At 40.0% G+C, this 12,758-nt stretch overlaps 1 protein-coding gene across 1 annotated transcript in view; it reads left to right on the forward strand.

Moving 5' to 3' along the window:
* The first annotated feature begins 856 nt into the window (after nt 1-856).
* sall3b (spalt-like transcription factor 3b) overlaps nt 857-12,758 on the forward strand; it is a 57,641-nt gene continuing 45,739 nt past the window's right edge. The window contains exon 1 of the mRNA XM_088090549.1: nt 857-1,432. The gene's annotated coding sequence lies outside the window, so the exon portion shown is untranslated. The remainder of the gene's footprint in view (nt 1,433-12,758) is intronic.

Raw genomic sequence — 12,758 nt, forward strand, 5'->3', positions numbered from 1 at the left:
TCTGTGATTTTTAAAACATGTTGTTTCTAAGTTATAATTTCTATACGTGAAGATAAATTAAAAGCCAGAAGTCTGTTGTTTAACTTCAGTTCACTTTTTTTTTTTTTTTTTTGCATAAAGGACGGACTCTCACACACGTTAATGCTATCATTTTTCATCTGGTAAAGTATTAAAGTGAGGCAACATCAAAGCTGGGAAACAGTAAAAGCCTCCAAACATTCAGAAAGAATTTCATATAAAAGGTGATAATTATTACTGTGCTGTGTTTTTTAGGTAATTATTTCTCTTTTATTCCTTAAATACATTTACACTTAGTTCTTCGACACTATTACTCAGGGGTGGGATTACATTTGCTCTCGTTGCTGTAATGCTCCTGTGTGTACTTCTTTTATGTTATTTTTTCTTTGGATCTTTGGAAATCTCATAATAAGCAGCTGAGAATGACACAAGAGAAAGAAGAGAGACAAGCAGCACAAGAGGCTGCAGGTGCATCCGTCCACCTGTCTGTGTGGAGCTGCAGGTGAGCCTGCGGCCACAGGAGGGCAGCCTCGTGCAGGAGACACTCAGATCACTGCAGGATAAACACATGTTGCATGTTTACTTCAGCGGGTGTGTGCAGGGCGGGCCTGGACTTACACTTTGTCAACAGTAGCTTTAGAAAATGCACAACAATGCAATATCTATAAAGATGATGTCTTTAGCATCACTGTACCCCGGTCATTTTTGTCTTTAAAGTTTGCATCTAACCTGCCTTTAATTACTCACTGATCTAACGGCACCGCCCGCTCAGCATGCCAAGTGACTCTAATCAAACACACCCAAGATGCTGCCGCCAGGTAGCCCGCAGGCAGGTGATGCTAGATGCTAAAGTGCTAACATGCTAACATGCTAACATGCTGCTGAGCCAAAGAGATGCTTCCACGAAGAAACTTTAACCCTCAGTGGACTGGTTATACTGGGACAGAGAAGCTGAGTGGACTGGTTATACTGGGACAGAGAAGCTGAGTGAAATGGTTATACTGGGACAGATAAGCTGAGTGAAATGGTTATACTGGGACAGAGAAGCTGAGTGAAATGGTTATACTGGGACAGAGAAGCTGAGTGGTCTGGTTATACTGGGACAGATAAGCTAAGTGAAATGGTTATACTGGGACAGAGAAGCTGAGTGAAATGGTTATACTGGGACAGAGAAGCTGAGTGAAATGGTTATACTGGGACAGAGAAGCTGAGTGAAATGGTTATACTGGGACAGAGAAGCTGAGTGAAATGGTTATACTGGGACAGAGAGGCTGAGTGGACTGGTTATACTGGGACAGAGAGGCTGAGTGGACTGGTTATATTTTGCTCTGGGAATGAACCAGCACAGCAGTTGGACCTGCGGCAGATTGAGGAGGACTTCATGAGTACAAAACTCAGACTGACGTTCAAACAGGTGAGTTACACATTATTGATCAGCACAGTCAGAACTTCTTACACACGGTGTGAAAACTGCTGTTTGCTTTGCTCTTGTGTGGGTGCAGAGGTGTTCTGCTGAAGTTTCATGCACCAATTTGTGCATTTTTGGCAGAATTTACAGTGTAAGTCTTTAATCTTGTCAAAACAAAAACTTGAATGCTGTTATTTAGGGAGACAGATGCACATGCTTTAAATAGTGAGGGGGACATGTCCTCTGTGTCCCCAGAGTTTACTTGTGTCTGTGTGTGTGTGTGTGTGTGTGTGTGGCTGCAGTAGCTGTGGCGATTTTAATGTTAGCCTTTATTCATTTTGTGTTGTTTCTTTTGCTATTTTTTATCCCTCTGATGATACTGTTAGAAGTGTCACCTTGTTTAATATTTGTGGCTGAATGATGCTTGTTGTTGCCTCTACAACAAGTTCTGGTTTTCTGGTGAATTGAAGCTGATGAGGAAGGTGTTTGTATATTTATACTTGTTAACACGTTGTGTGCTCAGGCTGGGGGTATGGGGGTAAAATGTCTTTAAAGGGAAGTGAAAGTACTTTTACCTGAGTATATTTATGGGCAGATTACAGCCCCCTGGGCGCAGATTTAAAAAAAAAAAAGGCCCCACAAGGCCTCTTTTTTTCCGTCTCTGTGTACTAATTTTGTGTCTCTCTGAGGTAATTTTGTGTCCCTTTGTTGTCATTTTGGTTGTTTTGCCTTTTTTTTTTTGTTATTTTGTGTCTTTTTGCAGTTCCTTTGCATCTCTCTCTGGTCATTTTGATCTTCCTGGTTAGTATGTGTTAATTTGAGCAAAATTTTGCTCGTGGAGCCCAGGGGCCCCTAAACACTCTGGGCCCCCGAGCCTGTGCCGGTCTGGCCTGTTCATTAATTCATGCATGTATAAAATATTTTAGTACTGTTTTCATCCCTTCTGCTGCTGCTGGTGCTGCTGAGGTATTTAATCCAAAATTTTATGTTTTTAATAACAGGATAATGTGAAGGAGCATTTCATTTTCTTTTTTTTGTGTTATGACCTCAGTTGAACAGCAGATGTCAGCCTTTGACAAGTGTTGAGTATTTTTTTTGTCTTTTTTCAGTTTGTCTTCCTTCCTTTTTCTCTTTTTGAAATATTTGATTTTCTTTCTCTTTCTTTCTTTGTCTTTCTGTCATTTGTTCATTTTGTCGTCCTCTTTTTTTATTCTTGCTTCTTTGAATTGCTATCTTTCTTGCATTGGCACATTTTTTGGGGAAATACTTGAAGGTTTGATGTATATTTTTAAATCACTTTCTATATAAAAACATGCATTTGTTTAAATGAACTTGAATTTGGTTTCTGGGACTCAAAGCTTCCAGAATTTATTTTCTAATATCAGTCACTTCTTGTGTGATTTTGGTGGATCGGTTGTTTTCTTGTCTTTGTCGTCTAAATCAGCCTTAATTTCTTTCCCCCGTCGGTGGGAAATTAATTTCTCGATCTTCTATGCTAATCAATACACAGCTGATAACCTCTCCTATTTCTCATCTCCCTGTGTGGCAGCTGAGGTCTCTATCCCTCCCCCGAGACTCCCTCCCCGCCTATTGAGAGTGTCATAAATAATATGGGCTAATTAGATATGAATTGATTGTGTGTAGGTTGCGGCCGTTTTCATCCATCACTCTAAAAGCTGTTTAACAATAGATTACCACAGAATAATTCCCCGTGGAGCCACAGTGAATGGAGCAGGGGGCTACTTCAGCCTTGTTTGGAGCGTGGGGGGGCGTCATAAATCTGCTGAATAATAAATATTACTGCAGTCCATTCTTTCAGTGCTGGAGGTGTTATTAATACAGAGGAGGTTATGAATCATCACGGGACTCACTGGAGGGCTTTCAGAGTCACTTGTGACTGTTTGTGTGAATTATTTGATGTTTTTGTTTGTTTTTGCTCTACATTTTTCTCTGAGATCAGGGGTGCTCCACCCCTCTATATGATATTTTTTTCAATTTTGATTTATGTTGTAAATATTTAGGTATAATATATATGTAAGTATCAAAAAAGATCGTATTTTACAGCCAGGGTTCCCGTCATTAAATTAATTCATCTAAAAATAAAATAATTGGGCTTAAAATGTCTTAAATCAGTCTTTCAAAAGTCTTAAAAATAAATGTTAAGAAACTGGAAGGATGTTATGAATCATTTTTTTAGATGTTGCATTGTAAAATCTCAAAAAAAAAAATGTGTATATATATATATTTAAAAAACAATTTACTGAATTTTACATTAATGTCATGCAGATCAGGATAAAAGAAGATTTTTTTCTATCATTTAAAATAGATCCTCTGATTTTTTTAACTTTATGCTTTATGTGAAACATTTGGGTAAAATTGTCCTGTACTCTGAGTAATACCTTGAATTTATGTCAGTTCATTTTTTTTTCTCCTTCAGTTTTGGTTCTCATAAAATTGGTCTTAATGGCAGTGCTTAAGGTAATTTCCTCAAATTTGGCACAAACGTCCATTTGGACTCAAGAATGAGCTGATCAGAATCCGGTGGTCAAAGGTCAAGGTCACGGTGACCTCGTACAACATGTTTTTGGCCGTAACTCAAGAACCCTCAAGAAGAACCCTGAAACAGCGCTGATTATAAAGATGTCCTGTTTGCGTTATGTCTCTTTTTTTTTGTTACGTTTTTCTAGTTGTAGGCCATAATTATCAAAATTAAAATAGAAAAATGCTTTAAACATTTTAATTTATACGTAATCAATCTAGAATATATACAATTTTCACTTGTTGAATAACTGTTGAAAATATTGAACTTTTTCACAATATTCCAGTTTTCTGGGATGCACCTGTATGGTAAATCTAATTTATATATCTGTATTTCTAATTTCAGGATTTGTATTTTTTTTAGTGTTGTGTTGTATGTGCAGAGCATTAAATGTAGCTCCTTTGTAGTGCTTTTGAACTATTGTGAGTTGCATCTCCCATGCGCACCTGCATGATAAAGCATAAGGGCTCTTTTCTCTTTTTGAGGTTATATTAAGATTTTCTTTTGTCAAACATTCACCCTGATGAATTTCTAGTTTTATTCTTGCATTGGATCCTACTTTCTTTTTGCCATACATTTCTAATTTTGGTGTAGGGGACATTTTTCTTTGAGTAAAAACTTCGCAGAGGTTTTGAGATAGAAATTTCTTTGCCGTGTTGTGACAGAGGGACTGAGGTTTGATCTCTATCCACCTGCCCTGGTCTCCTCAGTTTTCTGAGTATGCGCTGCGGCTCTCCGGGCTGACGACAGCCACAGCAGGTCTGCCTGTCACCCCCTCTGATTAATGGCCCTGCTGAAACATGTCCAGCCACATTAGAGCCCCATGTATCTCCCAGAGTCCACACAGGCCTGGCTCTTTGTTCTGATGGGAAATGGTGTCAGCCGCTCACTGCTGCTCGCCCAGAAACAGATAAAGATTTACTGTCATCAGAGGCCAGATTAAAGCGCACAAACGCAGACATTGATTTCTGAGAGGGAGAGAGAGGGAGGAGGAGGGAGGAAAAAAACGACACATTTTGGGGTAGGAAACTCATTCCAGGGCCGGCGGAGATATGATCAGCTTATTTGGGAGGTGGATAATATGGAGCCCTCTCCCAGAATGAACTTTGAAAGAAGTAAATTGTAAATATTGATTTCTGAAATGAACTGTCAATCTCACTTGCCGAGATTATTCCTATCATCTTGTCGAGAGGGGGCCAATGGATTCAAAACGGTGGACAAAGGGGGGGGGTGGCGTGCCGGATTTCTGTTAGGGAGCGCTCAAAAGAGCTTTATTCGCTTAGTAATGGTTGTTCAATTTCATCAGATAGCAGCCGTAGATCTCATCGCTGCGGAAAAATGAAATGAAGTGCGACTTCACGTCCAGATCGCTGCTCTTGTCCACGCTGAGATCACCGGAGACGAGCTCAGTCCTCTTCATTACTGGTCCCTGCTGGTGGGAACAAAGACCTCTTTCCTGTCCCATCAGAGGTCAAGTCTCAGGGCCAGTTTGACAGAGTGCTGACAGCTTAAAGGGACAGTTCACCCCAAAAGCACGAAACTAAAATGTTCAGACTTAACTTATATAGTGATATCAAGCCTTGTAGGGTTTTAATTGTCCAGGTTTTCAGATTTTTGTCTCTGAACCTTTAAAAAGGAGGACTTTTTGTGGTGCTCAAATCAATTTTCAGTGGAAGAACTTTCCACTGGAGAAATGTTCCCACTTTTTAATAAAGTAATTTTGTAATTTCTTTTTAACTGTTTTAAGGGTTGCAGTGATATACCACTTTTATATCATGGTATGAAAGTTGATGGTTATCATGCTGTGTAATATCTGCCGTATCTAAAAAAAAAAAGAAAGCAATCAGACGGGGAATCTTTCCTGCACATGTACGTCTCCTTTCTTCCTCAGCTGCCTTTTTACACGTTTTTATTAAAAATGGTCTCAAGTTTCAATTATAATGAAGTTTTTGTTCAACCCCCTCCCCCCAAAAAATCTGTTTTAATTATGTTAGGCTAACTGTAACTGATAACTGTAATAATACTAATTATGTAACACTGGATACCTTGATACAGTGAAACTGTGATACAGACAGTTAATGTCCTACACTTGCAACCCTAACTGTTTTTAACGCTTACAGGTCAAGTCAAATTTGCACAATAACTGAAGCATTTTGTTGTTATCATTTATTCAAATCTCCTTTTTTCATCTTTAAAGTTGCACTGTTCAGGACTGTTGGAACAGTTTTACCAGTGAAATAAAAACTCAGACCCAGTTTTTTCTGCTTGACGTTTGTTTGACCGTCCACCCTCTCTTCCACCCTCCCTCTCCGGATTGTCTCACTCTTTATGGCAGTTGCTTGGACTCAAGAAATGCCAATGTCCGCTGTGTTTCAAAGCAGGTCTAAACTTAACTCTGAGAGTGATTTGATGTCAAGGCCTCCAAACTTTCTGAGATTAGTCTTGCAAAGTCAGATACTTCCATTAAATACACACAAAAGACTCTTTTTTTGTATATATGAATGAGCAATTCTGCATGAACTTTCTTTGTTTGTGTTGTGTCTTGTCGCTTTTTTCTAAATAATTCGATCCATCTTTGATCACACCTTTCTTTGGTTTTCTGTTGTTTAATTTACATGTTTTTGCCTGTTCTGTAAAAGATACAGGTTTACAATAACAGAGTAAAAAAATAAGATATAAACGTAAAATAACTGAATGATTTAAAAAATACATACATAAAAATCATCATTAAAAGTAGCAAAGTGATGATAAGAGGTGCAAAGATGGAAAGGTAATTTAAAATGATTAAAATCAAGTTTAAAATAAGTTTGTAGTCATTGTAGGTAAGGCATAAACTTGATTTCTTATTTCTGTGGTTTTGCATATGAACTCTCACTAGGTGGCAGTGCACTTCTATGCAAATCATCTGCAGCTCTCCTCCTCTGTGTTTGTTTAAAGAGATAAATCAGTGAGAATTGTGTGCATCTGCAGCTGTCTGATGTCCCCCTCTCTTCTTCTTCGTCTTCCCCTCCTCACTCTCGTCATCTCAAGTTTCACACGGCCCCGTCTTTGATTACACCGAGAGCTCTTTGAGTTAAAGTAAAACTAATGATGCTCATTTTCAGCAGCTCACCGCAGCACTCTGTCCGCCGTCTCCATCATTTATCAGTGTTTTGTTCAGGATGTGTGGAGTGGGCTCGAAAGTTTGGCAAAGAAAGTCATTTTGTTATTTAATTGGTTACATATGCATACAGGTTGGGTTGTGAACTAATCACTTTTTCCGTTAAACGTAATTGATTTAATGCAGAGTGCCAGATTTTCCCCCCTCTGCCTCATTTTGACAAATGAGTGTCAGAGGCCAGAGGCTTTCAGCAGCTGGGTGTGTTCCTATCAAAACCAACCGTGAAATGCAAGGACAACGCCTGCAGCACTTAGTGTCCTTTAATTGCCATTTACATAGTAGGCTAATCATTATTTTTTTTATGTCCCCTATTATCACCACTATCACCACTGTGTGCTCCCTCGCTCTGTCTCTCTGGGCTAAAACAATAAGCTGTTTGTCAGAAGTGATGCTCTGATGGTCGGCTCACTGATGGAGGACGAGTTTAGAGCGACACACAGTCACAGCAGCTAATGTTTGGATCAAAGCTGCAGTTTTACCTCCCACAGAAGGCAAACAATTCATTTTCTTTGTATTTTTTATTTATGTTATTTTATTTTTACAGTAATATTCCCATTTAGATTCAAAATCTCTTTTAGTTTAAACAAACAGGATAAAATTTTCAAATAAAAGAAACAAGCAATAGATTTAATACATTTTACAATTTTGTGAAAATCGTATAAATCTCCTCATCTGCAGCTTTTCTTACATTAAAGATATTTAAGATTATTTTTTATCTTTTTTAAAAAAACTGTAATAATATCTTAGATGGTCCCATTATTTCACACACTTTCTGTTGACCCCCACCTAAACCCTGCTTGGATTTAATTAACAGTTAAATAGATTTTTTTTTTTTTATTAGTCTATAGATTATTTTTCAGCTTCGTTTTGTCTAAAAAAATGACAGAAAGTAATGGAAAAATGTCCCTAGGTGACATCTTCAAAAACTTATTTTATCCAAAATTTAAATAATTCACTCTATAAAACAAAAAAGCATAACGAATAAATAACTTTAATAAAAAAAAACATTATAAATGAATTAATCTATTAACTGCTCAATACTTTCCGTTCTATACACAGTGTCAGTGGATGATGTGCAGTCTCTTGTCTCAGGCTGCATCATGTGGAGTTCAGATGACTTTTACTTTTTTTCAGGTTGTGTCATTGATGAGAGATCATAGGAGGCCTGAAGGCTGGAAACCATTTAATATTTCATAAAAGAGGATAAAAGTACTCTCAAAAGGGACATTTAAGGGCTAATGGGGATGACATTAAACATGACAAATAGTTTTTAAACACCCTAGTTCACATTATGATCCCTTTATCTTGTGAACTGCTGTGGTCACCCTGAACTCCGGAGTCTGATTGTGTTATCCGGTCCAGTCTGAATCCAGACTAAACTAACATATTCATTCTTCACCTTTTGAAACAGAAATTTCACCAACAAGCAAAAAAAACCCTTAAATTTCAGGAGAAAACCACAAAGAACTAATGTTACGTTACTGAGCACCAGATGGAAAAAATAATACCAAAGATATAGTCAACAAAAAATGATTCAACAAAAGTATGCAAAAAGTTTGGGTCGAAAATCACAGACAGAGCGCAACAACAACTTTCAACCAACTTGTTTTAACAAATAAGCAAGAAGAAATTGAAAAAGCAGTCATGATTTTTGGTTATTTAATATATTATTTCTCCAAAAAATAATATGGCAGTACTTTTAGTGAAGGACACGTTTGGACTTTTCTGGGACTCGAAACTAGAAGTTTAGGACTTGAGTGCAAAGACTTGAGACTTACTTAAAAAAACAACTCGGTCTCACCTCTGTCTGTAACACCAAAAATCCTAAATGTCACCCTGAAAGGAGACAAGATTTCAGACTTGTGAAGTTTCTGTAAAGAGGCCCCAGAAATTCCTCAGCAGATGGAGTTGTCAAATCGAAGTTTTTTTGGGAAAATTTGGGCTGATAGCAGAAAATTTGATGTAAAAAGTGTAAAGCACTCTTAAATAAAGTCAACCTGCTCTCACTCCCAACTTGTCAAATACTGCCACATTTTTCTACATTTTCAGTGATGTTGGTGTCAGACATTGATGCATTTTCTGCAGAATGATGCACTGAGCGCATTACTTTTAGTGGCAGTGGGCTACAACCCAGCTCGTCTGTTGGCGTCAGGCACGGATGCATAAAGGCACCCTTCACAGTGGTATGATACGCACCGAGAGGCAGCAGTCTGTAACATACAAAAATATAAAGAGTAAGAGAGTACGCAGCGGCAGGATGGGAGGGTGTTTGGGTCAATAAAACTCCAGTCTTTCATCCAGGAGCCTGCTATTAGCTTCCTCTGTTTCTTTTTCTAACCGTGCACTTTTCCTTAAAAAAACCTGAAAACAAACACAACATTGTGAGCCTATGCTCCCATAAATATTTCGGGCTTCATGCTCTTCATTAGCTCTGATGAATATTGTCTGAATGTGAGTGCTTTTGTAAATGTTGTGTAGTTTGAACAGATGCAATGCGTGTAACTAGCGTAAATTGACATGCTGTCCCTGAGTGTCCAAAACAGACGCAGGAGGGTATCTCTATGTAGATGTGTAGCTCCATTGCCAAAGCGGTGGCATTTGAGGAGTCTGCATGAAAACAGGTTGCTATAGTGGAATAGAGGTGCAGGATCTGCATAAAACAGAAGTTTACTTCAGTACAAATACATACAATTTGTAAATGTTATTTTCCACCACTAGTCTGATTTTCTGTCTGTCTGGTCTGAGTTTGTGTTTGGACTTTCTGAGCTGTTTGATTCTCACTTTAAACTTTGACGAGCTGCTTGCTGTGCCAGACCTGACCCCGGTTTATCAGCCTTTCCACGCATCACCGAATAATAATGACAAATCAGGCCGATGTTTACTAATGATTAGTAGAGATTGTTTCAGCTCACTTGTAAAAGCCATGTTTAAGAGCTATATTTATTGTTCCATTTGCACATTTTGCGAGTGTGTTTGAGAGAGGACTAATCGTTATTAATTAGGGTCATTGTTCTAGTGTGTGAGTGTGTGTGTGTGTGTGTGTTTGTTTCTTTTGTATGCAGATGTGTTTTTGTGTTTGTACTTGAACGTCTGTCTGTGCATGTGTGTATGTGAGTGCCTAAGCCTGTGTGTATGTGTGTGTGTGTGTGTGTGTGTGTGTGTAGCCCTGAAGCCATACTCAGCAAGCTGTGACAAAGGTCCATTACCTTGTCTGATCACAACGGCCTGTGATCTATTAGCATCATCTAAAAGCTACATTAGGATGAAGTGGAGACACTCATAAACAGAGCGCTCTGATCAGCCCTTTTAATGGGTTCACTGGTTTTACATGGAACCTCTCTGGCTTATTCCCCCTGGTTTGTAGGTTAATGCATTTTCAAGTACCCACCAGACAACACTCAATTGACAATGAGGCGTATACATCAGCCATTCAACCCGGAGCGAGTGAGGATCCACCAGTGAATTCACATGGAAAGTGAATGGCAGCTTTTTTTGTAGTATTGAGTTATTAATTCTGTATCTGCTGATGTACAAACCCAATTAGAGTCAGACAAAAATATATACATGAATACCACTCTGTAGATATGGACAGAATATCGCTCTATCATTTAAACATTTTAAATCAGTCTTTCCCAGTCTTTTTGGATTGTGACACAAAGCTGCAACATGTAGATTTTTTATGTGATTACAGCTAGGGATGTCTGAATCAAGTATTTTAGCCGCTGATCACAACCTGAGTCATCTGATGTTAAATGTCTGCCGATAAGTAGTCCTGATCTGATACTTGTATTTACATGGATAATACAACTGCACAATGCACAAAGTTATTAAAATCAATCCAGTGTATATATTTGACAGTTTGATAGCAATACAAGAAAAAATGTCTGCATCCAAACAGTTTAAAGTTTTTATTCTATTTGTTTTATTTCATTTTTTTTTACAAAATAACAAAGTAAACAAACTGCATTCAAACAGTTCCTTAAGGGTTTTTTAATTTTAATCTTTTTAAAATTATTTTTATGGGCTTTTTATCCCATTGTTGATAGGACAGATAGAGCGTGAAAGTGGGAGAGAGGGGATGACATGCAGCAAGAGGCATGGCGCATTTCCACTACATGGTACAGGCTCAACTTTACTCTACTCGCTTTTGGTATCGTGTACTTTTCTGGGGGGTTGTTATCCATTAGAAGATAGTAGCAGTAACAGATCATTGTATCTGGTTGTCATAGCGACGCCGTGCGAGACTGCCGTGACGTCACTTTCAACGCGAGCCCCATTTTCCGGTGCGAACCACTACTAAAACATGTCACCTGCATAAATGTATGGCAGGGCGCGGTCAATAACAGGGTTACTGCAAGAAAGATTTTACTAATACCAAACTAAGAAACTTTTTACTGTAAATTTACAGTAATTTACTGGCAGCAGGATCAGGTGGCAGGGAAGGCTGCTGGACAGACCTGGTAAACCCAAGCGTGTAGTGAGGGTGAACTGGGAACGTCTGGCTGAGGCCCCTGTCTGCGAAATCCTCAACTCAAGCCTCCGAAGGAACTTTTCGTGCATCCCGGGGGAGGTTGGGGACATGGAAGCCAAGTGGTCCTTGTTCAAAACATCCATGGTGGAGGCGGCTGCTAGAAGCTGTAGTCAGGAGGTCGTTGGTGCTTGTCGTGGCGGCAACCGAAGGATACCAGCAGTGACGGAGCCCGTCAAGCTGAAGAAGGAGGCCTTCTGGGCTTTGTTGGCCCGGGGGTCTCTGGAAACAGCAGACAGGTACCGGTTTGCCAGAGGGGCTGCAGCAGAGGAGGTTGCCAAAGCAAAAACTCACGTGTGGGAGGAGTTGGGGGAACCATGTGTGAGGACTTTTGAGACATCTCCGAAAGGGGAAGCAGGGCTTGTCTCTGGCTGTCCTCAGCAGGAGAGGAGAACTGCTGACCCGGACTGGGGATATTGTGATATTGTTGAATGGTGGAAGGAACACTTTGAAGGACTCCTGAAACCTGCCTTCATGTCCTCCGGAAGGAGGCAGAGTCTGAAGACTTGGGGGAACCTTCATCCATATCCCTGACAGAGGTCGCTGAGGTAGTCAAAAAGCTCCTCGGTGGCAATGTGCCTGGTGTGGTTGAGATTCGCCCTGAGATGCTGAAGGCTCTGGACATGGTACGGCTGTCTTGGCTGACACGCCTGTTCAGTGTCGTGTGGAGATCGGGTATGGTACCTGTGGAGTGGCAGACCGGGGTGGTAGTTCCCATTTTCAAAAAGGGGGACCAGAGGGTGTGTCTGCTCCAATTACCGGGGTATCACACTACTCAGGCTCCCAGGGAAAGTCTACTCCAGGGTGCTGGAATGAGGCTCCATCCGATTGTCGGACCTCAGATTCAGGAGGAACAATGCGGGTTCTGTCCTGGCCGTGGAACAGTGGATCAGCTCTTCACCCTAGCGAGGCTGCTGAAGGGGTCAGTGGAGTTTGCTCATCCTGTCTACATGGGCTTTGTGGACTTGGAGAAGGCCTACGACTGTCCTTCGGGGAGTCCTGTGGGGAGTTTCAGGAGTGCGGGATGCTGTAGTCGCTTCTGTTAGCCATTAGGTCCCTGTATAACCAAAATGAGAGCTGTGTCCGCATACTCGGCGTGAAGTCA

This window comes from Plectropomus leopardus, chromosome 17 (genome assembly GCF_026936395.1).
Source record: "Plectropomus leopardus strain MGB_pleo_1.0 chromosome 17, ASM2693639v1, whole genome shotgun sequence".
NCBI lineage: Eukaryota > Metazoa > Chordata > Actinopteri > Perciformes > Serranidae > Plectropomus > Plectropomus leopardus.